The sequence below is a fragment of the Ovis canadensis genome, chromosome 13, assembly GCF_042477335.2.
Source record: "Ovis canadensis isolate MfBH-ARS-UI-01 breed Bighorn chromosome 13, ARS-UI_OviCan_v2, whole genome shotgun sequence".
Classification (NCBI taxonomy): Eukaryota; Metazoa; Chordata; class Mammalia; order Artiodactyla; family Bovidae; genus Ovis; species Ovis canadensis.
Genome location: NC_091257.1, coordinates 41,156,390 through 41,170,926, shown reverse-complemented (window position 1 = coordinate 41,170,926; position 14,537 = coordinate 41,156,390). Strand labels below are relative to the sequence as shown.

Sequence of the window (14,537 nt, the reverse complement as noted above, 5' to 3'; positions counted from 1 at the left end):
GCGCCTGGGCGGGGCGGGGCCACAGGACGGGGCACTCGAGGGGGCGGGGCCACGGGGCGGGGCACTCGAGGGGCGGGGCACTCGAGGGGGCGGCCCCTCTCCAGATTCTCTAGAGCTGTTCCTCCTCCCACCCCGGCGCGCCGCCGTCCTCGCTGCCCGCGGAAAACAGGCCTCTCCGTCCGCCCCGCGCACCTCGCAGGGCCCAAGGCTGGCGGTCAAGCCTGGGACTCGGTCACGCCTCCCTGGTCTGTAGCCCGGGGTCAAGGGAGGGGACCCGCCAGACCCTGGAACAGCCCCCTCGGACAGGCCCACTTTCCTGAAGCAATTTCTCCTCGCAATGCGCAGTGTCTTCCCCCAAACTCCGTGGGGCTCACAGGATGTCATCTCTAGGCCAGCGGGCTCTGATCCGGAAAGTGAGAAGAAAAGTAGGTACTGAGATATCCCCGCGGATACCAGTTCACTTTAGCGGCCTGCCAAAGTGAAGTCGTTAACCACCAGTCCTCTAACTGGTCATCCCTGACACCTGTATGGCCAGGTTCCCTGAACAGCCTCAGGTGACATTTTGGGCGTGGTTATGCCTTCCGCCCCTTCAAAAAGTGAGACCCACAATCAAAATGTCGTTTAATTGTGTTAATAATCTAAATTGGTCTATCATTTGTGATGTCTAAATAAGAATTCTAGAAGAGGTCAGTTCAGTTCAGTTCAGTCGCTCAGTCGTGTCCGACTCTTTGCGACCCCATGAATCGCATGCCAGGCCTCCCTGTCCATCACCAACTCCTGGAGTTCACTCAAACTCATGTCCATCGAGTCGGTGATGCCATCCAGCCATCTAGAAGAGGTCAGCTAGTCCTAAATCAATGCATTTGTCTTAAGGAAAAAATATGATTGTTTGAGTAGATGTCAAAAAGGCATTCAGCATTTTCAAGATCCTTCCTCATAAAATATCTTTGAAATCCAAAACTTAAACAGTGGGTTTTTCTCAGAATATCATATATCTCATCTAATATATAGTATCTTGGAATATTGAGAATATCGTATCAATACTAACATTATATAAAAAGATTCATTTTCAAGTTATTTCTTTAAAAGAATATATTATACCAAATATATTATTTAACTTAAGAATTAATAAGGAGTAAGCAAATGGCCATGTACAAAATTGTAGGAGGCCAACAATGACCAGTTAAAATACAATGGAAAAATGAATCTTGTTCACAATAGCAACAAAGACCATAAAATAACTGGGAATGATAAAAAGTGAGAAATGGGGGAGATCTGAGAAAGGAAAATGCAGGACTATCACCTTGGAGAAATCATGTATAAATTATTTTATTAATTGAAGAGACATAGGATATCCTTAAGTGAGAAGACAGAATTTTAAATACATAATTAGTGAAGTCGCTCAGTCATGTCTGACTCTTTGCGACCCCATGGACTGTAGCCTACCAAATTCCTCTGTCCATGGGATTTTCCAGGCAATAGTACTGGAATGGATTGCCATTTCCTTCTCCAGGGGATCTTCCCGACCCAGGGATCGAACCCGAGTCTCCCGCATTGTAGACAGACGTTTTACCGTCTGAGCCACCAGGGAAGTCATACCTCCCAAACTGAGACAAAATATTCTGAAATTCATCTGAGAAACTACAAGCTAGAATAGTAGACCAGTAGTCTACTATTAGAATAGCTAAGACCAGTAGTCCTCAGACTATAGTCTGAGAGCATCTAGGGTCCCAGAAACCCTTTCAAGGGGTCACAGAATTTAAGTTGTTTTCAAAACAATATTGAGACTTGTTTTTAACTCTTTTTTACTCCCATTCTTAAATACATATACAATGAAGTCTTCCAGTGGTTACATAATATGTGATATCACAACAGATTAAATGCAGAAGCAGAAATGTCTTCTATCACACAAAACATTAAAGGAATTTACATGAAGGTAAAACAGTGTTATTTCTCCTACTAAATTTCCTTTGGTTTGGAAAATATAATTATTTTTCATTAAAAATGTTATTTATGTTAACATGTAATGAGTTTCCTATGTTTTAAAATTAATTTAGAAACAAATATTTATTTTCTTAGTTTTAATTTCTGATATGGTATATATCAGTGAATATAACACAAAATCTCTGGAATTCTCAATAATTTTCAAGAGTGTAAAGGAGAGTTCAAAACCACAAAAAAATTGAGAACTGTCTGATAACAATGAAAGAAACATATTATTGAACTATAATAATTAAGAATGTGGCACTAACACAAGAATAGAAGAGTGTGTCTAAGCCAATCAGCATGGACAGGCACACCACTACTCCTCCCCTCCCCAACTCCATGAGTGTGTTTTTGTGATAAGAACTGGTTGCATAATTATTTTCTAGGAAAATTGAATTTGGCCAATTAAGGGTTTTGTTTTGGCAGAGTAGAATTGAAATGTTTGGGAAAAGACTCTAGGGAAAGAACTAAGAGATCCCGGAGCCATTTGATTACGTTTTGCTAGAGGGTGAAGAATAGAACCATTTCTGTCTCTGTTAGGAAGCCTTCAGTAAAACCACAGGAGGGATGGTGTGCAGTGGAGATAAGAAGAAGTATGAAGTCTAGCCTCAAGGTGACTCACGTACTGGTCATCTAGCTAGAGAACTGTGGTCCCAGAAACAGAACAGAAATACAGAAGGAGGTGTGGATTTGGGATAGAAACAATGAATTCTAAATTTCACGTAGTGTGTCTAACGTGTAAGTAATTGTTAGGCATAAGTTACAGCTTTTTTAGAATGTTCAGAGCTCTCCTTTTAGAATAGGTTCATGTTCACTTTAGCTCCAGAAAGTGCAGAGTTTACTTGCCCTATGCTTCCTGTGTTACTTTGTTCTGCTCAAAAGCTTTTTTTACTGCTTTCATATTCTGCCATCTCACAATATTTTCTATACGGTTATTTTTACCTGTATTTTCCCCAGTTTATCCAGGAGATGCTCATCCTCTCTGCCAGAGGTTTAGGAGAGTTTATTTCTAACCAGTTAGAAACAAGATACAAAGAGCTGTGGCTCAGGGTACAGTGTTGTCTTTATTACTCTCAAAAGAGGCTATGCAGGCTAATAAACATGAACTAGAGAGGGAAAAGCAGGAGGTGGGGATTAAAAAATGAAACCACCTCTTCTCTCTGATTCCAGTTTTAACCCACCTGTCCGGTGCTGGGCAAAGGAAAGCAGGAACTGAATGGACTTGCAGGAAGCTGACCCCGCCTTGTAAACCAACAGCACCCTGTAAGTGAACCCAGCACAGCTGGTGCAGAGATTCAGGAGAGCAAACTAGAGAAGGAACAGGGTTCATCCTTGCTTTTGTTGCAGGAAGGAGGACCCCTTCCAGGGCCTCAGAGTGGGCTCTTATCTAACACTTGGAAATTAATTGTCCAAGGAGACACATGTGTTGACAAACCAAGAGATTTTATTGAGAAAAGGAGTCTGGGCGGAGAGCAGCAGGGTAAGAGAACCCAGGAGGACTACTCTGCCATGGGTCTCAGGTTTTATGGTGATGGGCTTAGTTTCCAGGTTGTCCCTGGTCAATCAATCTGACTCAGGGTCCTTGCTGGTGGTGCACATGTTGCTCAGCCAAGATGGATGCCAGAGAGGATTCTAGGAGGTGGTAGGACACCTGGCATCTCCTTTTGACCTTTCCCAAACTCTTCCAGTTGGAATAGTTCTGTGTTCCTTACCAGGACCTCCTGCTGTAAAATACCATGCAAATCTATGGTGCCTGGCCAGTGGCGGGGGGTGGGGAGGGGGGTGGTTTCAGTCAATGTTACTTCTGACACTGTGAGTCTTAGAAACGCCTCCCTGAAATATTTGTGCAAAATAGAACTACCTTATGACCCAGCAATCCCACTGCTGGGCATACACACCGAGGAAACCAGAACTGAAAGAGACACATGTACCCCAATGTTCATCGCAGCACTGTTTATAATAGCCAGGACATGGAAACAACCTAGATGTCCATCAGCAGATGAATGGATAAGAAAGCTGTGGCACATATACACAATGGAGTATTACTCAGCCGTTAAAAAGAATTCATTTGAATCAGTTCTGATGAGATGGATGAAACTGGAGCCGATTATACAGAGTGAAGTAAGCCAGAAAGAAAAACACCAATACAGTATACTAACACATATATATGGAATTTAGGAAGATGGCAATGACGACCCTGTATGCAAGACAGGGAAAGAGACACAGATGTGTATAACGGACTTTTAGACTCAGAGGGAGAGGGAGAGAGTGGGATGATTTGGGAGAATGACATTCTAACATGTATACTATCATGTGAATTGAATCGCCAGTCTATGTCTGACGCAGGATGCAGCATGCTTGGGGCTGGTGCATGGGGATGACCCAGAAAGATGTTATGGGGAGGGAGGTGGGAGGGGGGTTCATGTTTGGGAATGCATGTAAGAATTAAAGATTTTAAAATTTAAAAAATAAAAAAATAAAATAAAATAAAATAAATTATAACATAATATTTAAAAAAACAATGAAAAAAAAAAAAAAGAAAGTTCTAACAAGCCAGAAAAGGGTTACATTCCACTCCATGGAAAACAGCGTGGCCTTCAGCAGCAGAGATATTCCCAACTGGTAAGTCACGGCTTACTCTTGCCTGGGAGAACTTGTGAGGAAATTGTAGGATGTTTACAAAGTAAAGCTTATGTTTAAAGCCATTCAGTGCTTCCAAAAATTAAAATTATGCCTGAAAAAAAAAGAAAAAAAGAAATATTTGTGCAAGAACTGCAGGCCAGGGACTTTCCTGGTGGTCCAGTGGTTAGAACTTTGCCTTCCAATCCAGGGGGTGCTGTTTCATTCCCTGGGGGGAGGGAGTTGGATCCCACAAGCCTTCCAACCAAATAAAAAAGCCAAAGCATAAGGAAGAGGTAATGTTGTGGCAAATTCAAAAAGACTTAAAAAAGAAATGATCTACATCAATAAATAAATAAATAATGCAGCCCAATGAAACTAGTTCTCAAATGAAGCCTTATCTCAATCACAATGGTGTTCCCTTCTTTTAGATTTTCACTTTCCATGGTATTCCATCTTTTACCTGACTTTCACCTTGGCTTTGCCATCACAACTTTACAGTAAGTTAAATCATGGGCTGTATTCCTCCACGCTTCCCTTGTTGCTCAGCTGATAAAAAACCTGCCTGCAATGCAGGGAGACCTGGGTTCGATTCCTGGGTTGGGAAGATTCCCTGGAGAAGGGAACAGCTACCCACTCCAGTATTCTGGCCTGGAGAATTTCATGGACTATATAGTTCATGGGGTCACAAAAAGTCAAACACGACTGAGCAACCTTCACTTTCACTTTGGAGGATGACGCCTAACATTGACAGCATACCCGTGTGGTCACCCTCTCAGGAGCTTATAGTAAATGGTCCACAGGTTTCGCAAACAGTTCTCTTTTAAATGCCAAGGTGGGGGTGTGGTGGGGGGTGGGTTACTAAGATTACTAACTCTTTTAATGATGATGAAATAAGAGTTCATTTTCTGCTATATCAGTAAACAAAGGGTGTCACAGTCATCAGCAATTGCAGACACCATGGATAGTGAGCTGGTGAGCCCTGAGGGAACTCAGAAAAGAAAGAATACCTGCCATCAGATTGCAGCCACTCCCTACAGTGAGCCCTGAGGAAACTCTAGATATGAAAACACAGAAAACTGGCCCCAGATGTGTAAGGTGTATATCAAAAAGATGATTTCAGTGAATCCAGAGTCTTGCATCTTCCCATACATAGGAAAGTGCTAAATTCCTTAATGTCAGATATCTGGTGTTCTTTAATTAACAGTAATCTTTTAATGTTCAGACTACCTGCTCTTTGTTGCAAAACTGGCTCCACCCCTCCCCTCCTCAGAGAAGTTCTCTCGAGGTTCCTTGAAATGCTGTCTCCTAGACTTGAAGTCCTAAAAATTCCCACTGAACAAAACGTAACTCTCTACTTTTAGATTGTGAATAGTTTTAAAATCAACAGAGTTTTTAGGCAAAGATGGTTCAGGGTAAATGTTTTCTGATCAGTGATCTAATCACACTTTCCTATAATTACAACAGTTAATGAATGGGCCAGGAGTTCAGAATTATGGAAGAATTCTGTTCCCATCGATTTTAGCAACATTAATAAAAACCCCAATGTACTTTTTTTTTTTCCCCAAGAGCTCCTGAAGCTGAAACATAGACGTAGCCTTCTCTTTTGTGTTAGAAACCAATTTCTGATTTCAGAACATGGCAGAATTCTTCATCATGTAATTAACTCAAGGCTGAGAAGCCTCAAATGCTGAGGTGAAGCAGGTTGTCTTGGTAGTGTTAAATTATACATTTGCCTAAAGCTAAGGTAAAATAACCCCACAGAGTTTGTTAAAATATTTACACTGCCAATTAGTGTAATGGGGGCAGTAGATTCTGTGCAAGATAGCTTTGGAAGCAGGAAAACCAGCAAAGTAAATGTCAAACAAGAGAATTAACAATAAACAAAGAACAAAATTCACCTTTGGAAACACGTTTAAAAATGTTTGCAGGTCCTCCAACATATTTCTCTCTCCAAGCCCACCAAATGTGTGATTTTTCACTCCCTTTTTTGTACATCTGTCCTTCTGATCTTTAAAAATTGTGAACATTAGGGCACAATTAATTCTCACTTCATTGAATTTATCTTTAAAAGGAAATGAACATACTAAGCACTCCCTGTGCCATATGCCTACCAGGTCCTTTCCATTCACCATTTCATTGAATCCTCACAAGAACCCAACCATAAATAAATCAGCATTTTCACTTTACAAAAAAAGGAAACTAAGACCAAAAGAAGTTAAGTAACCCAAGGTTGCACTGTTTATAAGTGGTGTACCCAGGTAATGAGAAGCAACTATATAAGTAGTTGACCATGTATAGAGCATGGGATGTGTAGCTGATGTGCCTTGTTAAAAGTTGCCTAAAAAATTCTTATGGCATCTATTTGTTTTTAGACACTTTGTTGATAAACAGTTGTTCAGATAAGAAATGAGGGACTCTGACGTATCAGATGGGTTAATTGTCCTTTTTTTAAAGAAAAAAACAGGTAGTGAAATACATAATACATTAAAAACTCCTGCCTTAACTAGTTTTAAGTGCATAGCTCAGTAGTTTAAAGTACATTCATATTGTTATGCTACCGTCGCCACCATCCATTCACAGAACTCTTATCATCCTATAACACTGAAACTGTGCCCACTGGACTGCCATACCCCTCCCCACCCCACCCATGGCAATCACCATTCCACTTTCTGTCTCTATGAATTGACTACTCCAGTTACTTCAGATAAGTAGAATCACATGGCGTTTGTCCTTTTGTGACTGGCTTATTTTATTTAGCATCATGTCCTCAAGGTTCATCCGTGTTGTAGCATAAGTCATAATTTCCTTTAAGACTGAATAATATTCTATTGTATGTGTATGCCACATTTTATTCATTCATCCATTGATGGACCTTGCTTCCACCTTTTGGCTGTTGTGAATAATGCTGCTATGAGCATGAACATATTTATACAAACACCTCAAGTCTCTGCTTTCATTTCTTTTGGGTATATATCCAAGAGAGGAATTGCTGGAGCAAGTGGTAATTCTATTATTAATTATTTGAAGAACAACCATACTACTTTCCATGGACCGTATAGTCTATGGGGTCACAAAGAGTTGGACATGACTGAGTGACTTTCACTTTCACTTTCCAGTAATCTTGCCTGGAAAACTCCATGGGCAAAGGAACCTGGCAGGCTACAGTCCGTGGGGCCACAAAGAATCAGACATAACAGCACACACAGGGCTGTGCTGTACCTTCAGGGATAGTATATCACCAATTAGATGATGCACATTTGCTCCAGAAAAGATTGTGAAGGGGATGATATAGAATATCTAGAATGGAGCCTAACTTAAAAGCCTTTTAAGTTAGGTGAGTATGATATGAAAGATGATTTCCATGGCCCATTATACTCACCTAGACAAGTGCTACCTCAAATGTTATTTGATTTGCTGGCTCCCAGTGAGAGATCCAATTCTGGAACAGATCTGGAAATTAAGATATGAACTTTGATCTCCAAGGGACTGACTGGCTAAAGGCAACCCTGGGGAGTTTGGCATCTTTAAAAGTATACTTGATAAAGAAGATCCTAAAAGAAAGTAGTTTAATTAAAGTACTTCTGCAAAGCAGGTCAGAGAAGTCCTAGGGAATGCTTTACCACTGTCCTCAGAAAATATTTCTAAAATCACTTACAGACACACACACACACACACACAACTATAGGTAATCCAAAAGGTTTTGTTTATAAAATGAACTGCACAGTGTGTGTGCGTGTGTGTGTGCGCACATGCGCGTGCGTGTATGTAAGCGTACACACATATGCTGGGATGATTCCTATCTCACTCTAGGTCACAAATATTTTTAGAATAAATGGGTAGTAAAGAAGAAAAATTAGCCAGTGGAGGCTCTTATAAGAAGTCAGATGCTAAAGGAAAAGAAAGAGGGATGGCAGTGTCGGAAAGACTTTTTTTTAGATTAGTTGAGATTAGAGAAAGAAGCCAATAGAAGAGCAACTGAAGAGCACGTTCCAATCTTGGAAAAAAATATATAGCAGATGTTAAGCACATATGTCTTCCCCCGTGCAAATGACTTTCCATAAGTTTCCTCCAAACAACCCTGAAGCATGAACCCTATTTTCTCCCATAGTACCTTTAAAACCACTCTGAGCACATTGCTTTGGGATTTTTGTTTATATATCTCCTCGAAGGCAGAAATCATCTTTTATTCATTTCTTTGTCCTTGATGCCTTCTCACAGAATGGGAGCTGTGTTTGGCAGTTGACTAAATGACTGAAAGAAAAGATAGGGGAAAGAGGTGGGAAGAAATGGAGTGAATCCAGGAGAAGGCAAAGGAACACATCGGCATCCCAACCCTAGAAAGGTGATGTTAGTCTTTAGAAATGTAGGTGAAAGAAGACCTAGAGAGGAAACATATAGGAAGCTTTTGTAATAGCGATATGAACATGCAGTGAAAGTGGGCAGTGCATTGCTGAGCTGGTCAGGACAGTAAATGAGAGTCTGTGTATGCAGGTGTGTAGGTGGAGACTGGGTCTCCTGGAGAAGACAAGGATTTTGTAATCAGAAACTATGAGGGAAGAGTAAAGACCTTGCTGAGTACCCATGAGGAAGTGTGACGGGAAGGAGCTGAAGTACCTCAATCACTGGAGTTGAAATCTTTTTTTCCCACCATAGTTGGAAATTCAAGAACGGGAATTGGCAAGGCAAAAGCTGCAGATAGTCAAGGAAGGAAGCAATTGTTGGGTGGTAACAAACATACAGGGTGGACACCAGGCTGGAGAGTCTAGTCTTGGGAGACTGGAGGTAAGAAAATCTACCAGAGAGGCCCCAGATTTCCTTCCACTTTCTGTCTTCTCTGACTGGTTCATTTTTTTTTTTTTTTTCCTGATAAGCCAAGACTAGAAGCACCCAGTTGGGCCCTTTTCTAGAAGCATCTAGAGCCTCCTCAAATACTAGGCCAATTTTCCAGAGGTGTTTCATCCCGAGGAGTCAGTTCAAACCACAGACTTGAGGGAGGCAGACTCGCAGAATGTGTGTGTCCAAGCTCTACCTCAGTCATCAAATCATCATCCCCTCCCTCTCACAACTGATCCGGGATCCCCAAGTTTCCTTTCTTGGAAATTACAAAAACCCTACAAGGAAGACATTTCTGGCTTTTGCTTTGGGTGCATGACACATAAGAACACAACAAACAAAGTTCACACAAGGCTGCTGAGCTAAATCTATTGCTGTTCCCACTAGCTAATGTCAAGTGCCCATTTATCTTGCTGACTCAATCAGAGAAGGCACTGTAGGGCATGCTGGTCCAAAATGGTACCTCCCCTATATGAACACTGATAGGTTATACATGCTTATCCAAGGACATATCGCTTCTTCCTCTGTGATGGTGAACCATCTTCCTGCCTGTGAAACACACTGAGTTTTTAGCATCTGATCATCTGAGTATTTCTGAAAGTAAATAAAAGAAACAATAATATTTGACATTTTGATCCAGGTTACCACTGCCCATTTTTTTCAAAATCATTTTTACTCCAGCTTCCCAGGGTCCAAGATGATTGATATCATTACTGGGAGCAAATGAACAACTGAGAAAGGCAAAGTGAAGCCTGTCGGAGGTCATTTTCTGTCAGCAATCCATCCTGTATAACCCTCAGTGTCCCGTTTGTTTTTTCCTCTCCTTTAATTTGTATCTGTTTTTAAGAGGTTTTGTCACTTTATTAATGCTGTGTTGTCAATGAGGAGTTATTTATTCATCTCCTATCAATATTACCCATATGGGCTTAACACTGTGTTAGGGTCCCTGATGAATGGAAAAGTCAATAAAATGGCTCCTGTCTTCAAATGGTTAATATTTATCTGTCACATTGAACAGCAGGAGAGAAAAACTTAATTGCTGCTGTTTATGGTGATTTACAGGCTTCCCTCATAGCTCAGTTGGTAAAGAATCTGCCTGCAATGCAGGAGACCCCAGTTCAATTCCTAGGTCGGGAAGATCCACTGGAGAAGGGATAGGCAACCCACTCCAGTGTTCTTGGGCTTCCCTTGTGACTCAGCTGGTAAAGAATCTGCCTGCAATGCGGGAGACCTGGGTTTGATCCCTGGGTTTGATCCCTGGGTTGGGAAGATCCCTTGGAGAAGGGAAAGGCTACCCACTCCAGTATTCTGGCCTGGAGAATTCCATGGATACAGTCTATGGGGTCACAAAAAATCAGACATGGCTGAGCGACTTTTACTTTCACTTTCATGGTGATTTACACCTAAATGCTTCTCACACAGTCTCATTTCTTTTCTTCTAACAATTCTATGGGGAGCCTTTGATGAAAGCATTATTCAAATGCAGTTGTTTAATCTTAATAATGCACCATTGGTCAGCCTGTCTGTATGTATTCATGTGTGTATATATATACATATACATATTATTTTACTTATAAATATATTTTATTTTACATAGTATATTAATATTACATATACACATATAGGTTTGTATATATAGTACATTTATATATGTATATATACACATAATATAGCTATATATATATTTTAAGTTGATGCAATTTCAAGACTCTTGTTCTACTCTGGATTTATTACTAAAGGGCTGTTAAACATGGACACACAGACCCAGTTTCTTTATCTATAAAATGAGGATGGTAAGGCCAGTCATAATCGATTTTTGCAAGAGATTTGTGAAGACCCAATAAAACAGCATTTATAAAACCATTCTCAAAGTCACAATCAAAATGTGAAACATTAGTATATGCCATGGTTTTCCTGAAGAGAAAACTTCAGAGGTAACTGAAGATTTCTTTAGAACCAAGGGATTAAATGGAAACTTGATAAACACTCTCCCAGGAGACTTTTGAACCATTTTCTTGGTCTTCGGTCCTGGAACAGAAATGAACCAAGTTTTCTTCTCTGAGACTCATGCCAGAAACAGGACGCTTGCCTGGCACTAGGTATGATTGCTTTCTGCTAATACGGCATGGGCACAAAACACATTACATATAACATACACATCGCTGTATGTGTAATGCATACACATCACACACATACTACAACACATAATAGAAATGTTTAGGAAGAAAAGTATGTTTAAGTTTTATATCCTAATTATTGAATTTAAATAGACTTTAACTCAATTCTAAATTTCCATAAGTGATAGATTTGTAAGTCACAAGCTTAACAAACTCAAAGAGAGAGAGAGAGATTTTAAAACTATAGCAAAAGGATGCTGTGGAGTGGCTGACTCTATAATCTTGCAAAGTATTTCCTTGTATTGATTTAGGTATCTATTTATTTATTTATACTGAGGTTATAGTTAATGTAGAATATTACATGTATTTCAGATGTACAACATAGTGATTCACACTTTTAAAAGTTATACTCCATTTATAGTTATTATAAAATATTGCTGATATTCCCTGAGCTGTACAACATATCTCTGTAGCTTATGTCTTTTATACATAGTGACTTGTACCTCTTAATCCCCTATCTCTATTTTGCCCCTGTTCTCACTCTCCCCACCGGTTTACCATTGGTTTGTTCTCTGCATCTGTGAGTCCATTTCTTTTTTTGCTATATTCACCAGTTTGTATCTTTTAGATTTACATATAAGTGATATTACACAGTTTTTATCTTTCTCTGTCTGACTTATTTCACTTAGCATACCTCCAAGTCTACCCATGTTTTTGCAAATGGCAAATTTCATTCTTTTTTATGACTGAGTAGTATTCCATTGTATATATGTACCGTATCTTCCTTACCCATTCATCTATTCATGGACACTTGGGGTGCTTCTATATCCTGGCTATTATAAATAATGCTGCTATAACACTGAGGGGTACATGTATCTTTTCTAATTAATGTTTGGGTTTTTCTGAATATATACCCAGGAGTGGAACTGTTGGGTCATATATTTCTACTTTAGTTTTTTAAGAAAACTCCATACTGTTTTCCGCAGTGGCCGTACCAATTTACACTTCCACCAACAGTGTACAAGAGTTATTTGCCCCATTTGCTATTTTGAGGTTGTTTTGATGATGGCCATTCTGACAGATGTAAGGTGATATCTCATTACGGTTTTGATTTGCATTTTTCTGATGATTAACAAGGTTGAGCATCTTTTCGTGTGCTTGACGGCCATTTGTATGTCTTCTTTGGAAAAATATTCAGGTCTTATGCTTGTTTTTTAAATCAGGTTATTTGGCTTTTTGCTGTTGAGATGCATGAGCAGTTTGTGTATTTGGATATTCACCCCTTGTTGCTTATATTATTTGTAAATATCTCCTCCCTTTCAGCAGGTTCTCTTTTTGTTTTGTTGATGGTTTCCTTTGATGGGCAGAAGCTTTTAAGCTTAATTACTTCCCATTTGTTTACTTTTGCTTTTGTTTGCTTTAGGAGCCAGATCCAAAAAAAATATTGGGAGTGCTGCTGGGGTCAGCACCTACAGAGAAGTTAAGAAAGGCAAATTGGGTGGATGACTCTGTCCTCAGGCCAAAATGTAATGTCATCTTATGTAACATATTTTGATTCAGTTGATTTCCACATCAAATCAGACGTGAAGTTTTTAACTAAAACACTCCAGAGTGTTCAGTTTTCATCTGGGCTCTCAGCAGAAGGAAACTATCATCACCAAAAAGCTCTCAGACTCCTTGCATGATCAAGGTGCTTTGAGGGAACTCAGGAACCAACCAGAACAGAACAGAACAGTGCTGATTCTTCAAGTATAACTCAGCTGACAGGAAATGTAGAGAACCAGGGCACTTACAAGACAGAGCTAGGTTGTATCACAGCCAATCTCACAAGTAGAAGCAATAGAATCATCTGTGAGGATAATAACCTAAAAGCTGGGAATCCTCTCTCAAACCAGACAACAGGGACAAAAGTAACAATATCCAAAGGAGGAAACAGCCGATGCTTCAACTCTCCCTACAGGAGCAACCGTGTTTTCTTTATTTTTCATCTGTAGATCTTCCCCTATAGACATAAGTGGAGGGGTTTATGGTGCGGGAGGGGGGTGCTGCCTTCTTTCTGAAGACAAGAAGTCCCTGGGGTATCCTAATGCTAGTCCTCGGGCATGCTGAGAGAGCCAGCAGGACAGCTTCGCAGAAGTCTGCTTGTACAAGGGGTGGAGGAGTGAACTAGGAAAGCACTTACCCTGAGGGAGAAAGGAGTCGTGACAAACCTGACCCAGAAACACAGCGTTAGTCATCAGAGGGGTGCACAGAGCAGAAGCTGTCACTCAGCCACGTGCATGGACCTTGACTGAGGCCAAGGGCAAGGATGGAAGCTGTAAGTGAAGCAAGTTACACTGGAAGCTGAGAGTTTGTATGTGGGCAGCACAGATGTGGCGCTTTATAGGCATCATTTCTGTAAAGACACTGCCATAGACCTCAGAGTCCAGGCCTCTCGGGGATTCCTAGGCATGTGTGGTGGTTCAGGTGTGAGATGACAGAAGCATGATAGTGCTGGGAGGGAGGCCGTCATCTGAGATGAAATGGAGGATTTCATCAATTGGATTGCCTGGAGGAGGCACTCAAGTGTCAGATACAGGACTCCCTGGGATGAGAATTGTCACTTACAATGATGTTCTCTTCTGGGATATACATTTGTTAATCGTTTTCTCCTCAAATGAAATATTTTAATACAGTGTAATCAAATACCTAATACTGGGCTTCCCTGGTGGCTCAGTGGTAAGGCATCTGCCTGCCAATGCAGGAGACACAGGTTCAATCCCTGGTCGGGGAAGATGCCACATGCCGCAGAGTCCGCAAACCCCTGTGTAAGGTAAGGGAGTTAGAGAAGGCAAGGTTTGGGAAAAACAAAACAAAAAAACAAGACCAGCGCTTTACAGGAACAGATCACCTTTAATGAGGCGAGCACGGGCAGCAGTCAGATTAGTGGGCTGCTGCGCTAAGTCAAGAGGAGAGTAGGTATATATAGAAAACATATAC

General features: G+C 40.7%; 1 non-coding gene across 1 annotated transcript; it reads left to right on the top strand.

The window, feature by feature from the left end:
• Nucleotides 1–14,259: 14,259 nt before the first annotated feature.
• On the top strand, nucleotides 14,260–14,331 carry TRNAG-GCC (transfer RNA glycine (anticodon GCC)). Its single transcript has one exon. It is a non-coding gene; the product is annotated as a tRNA-Gly (tRNA).
• Nucleotides 14,332–14,537: the final 206 nt, after the last annotated feature.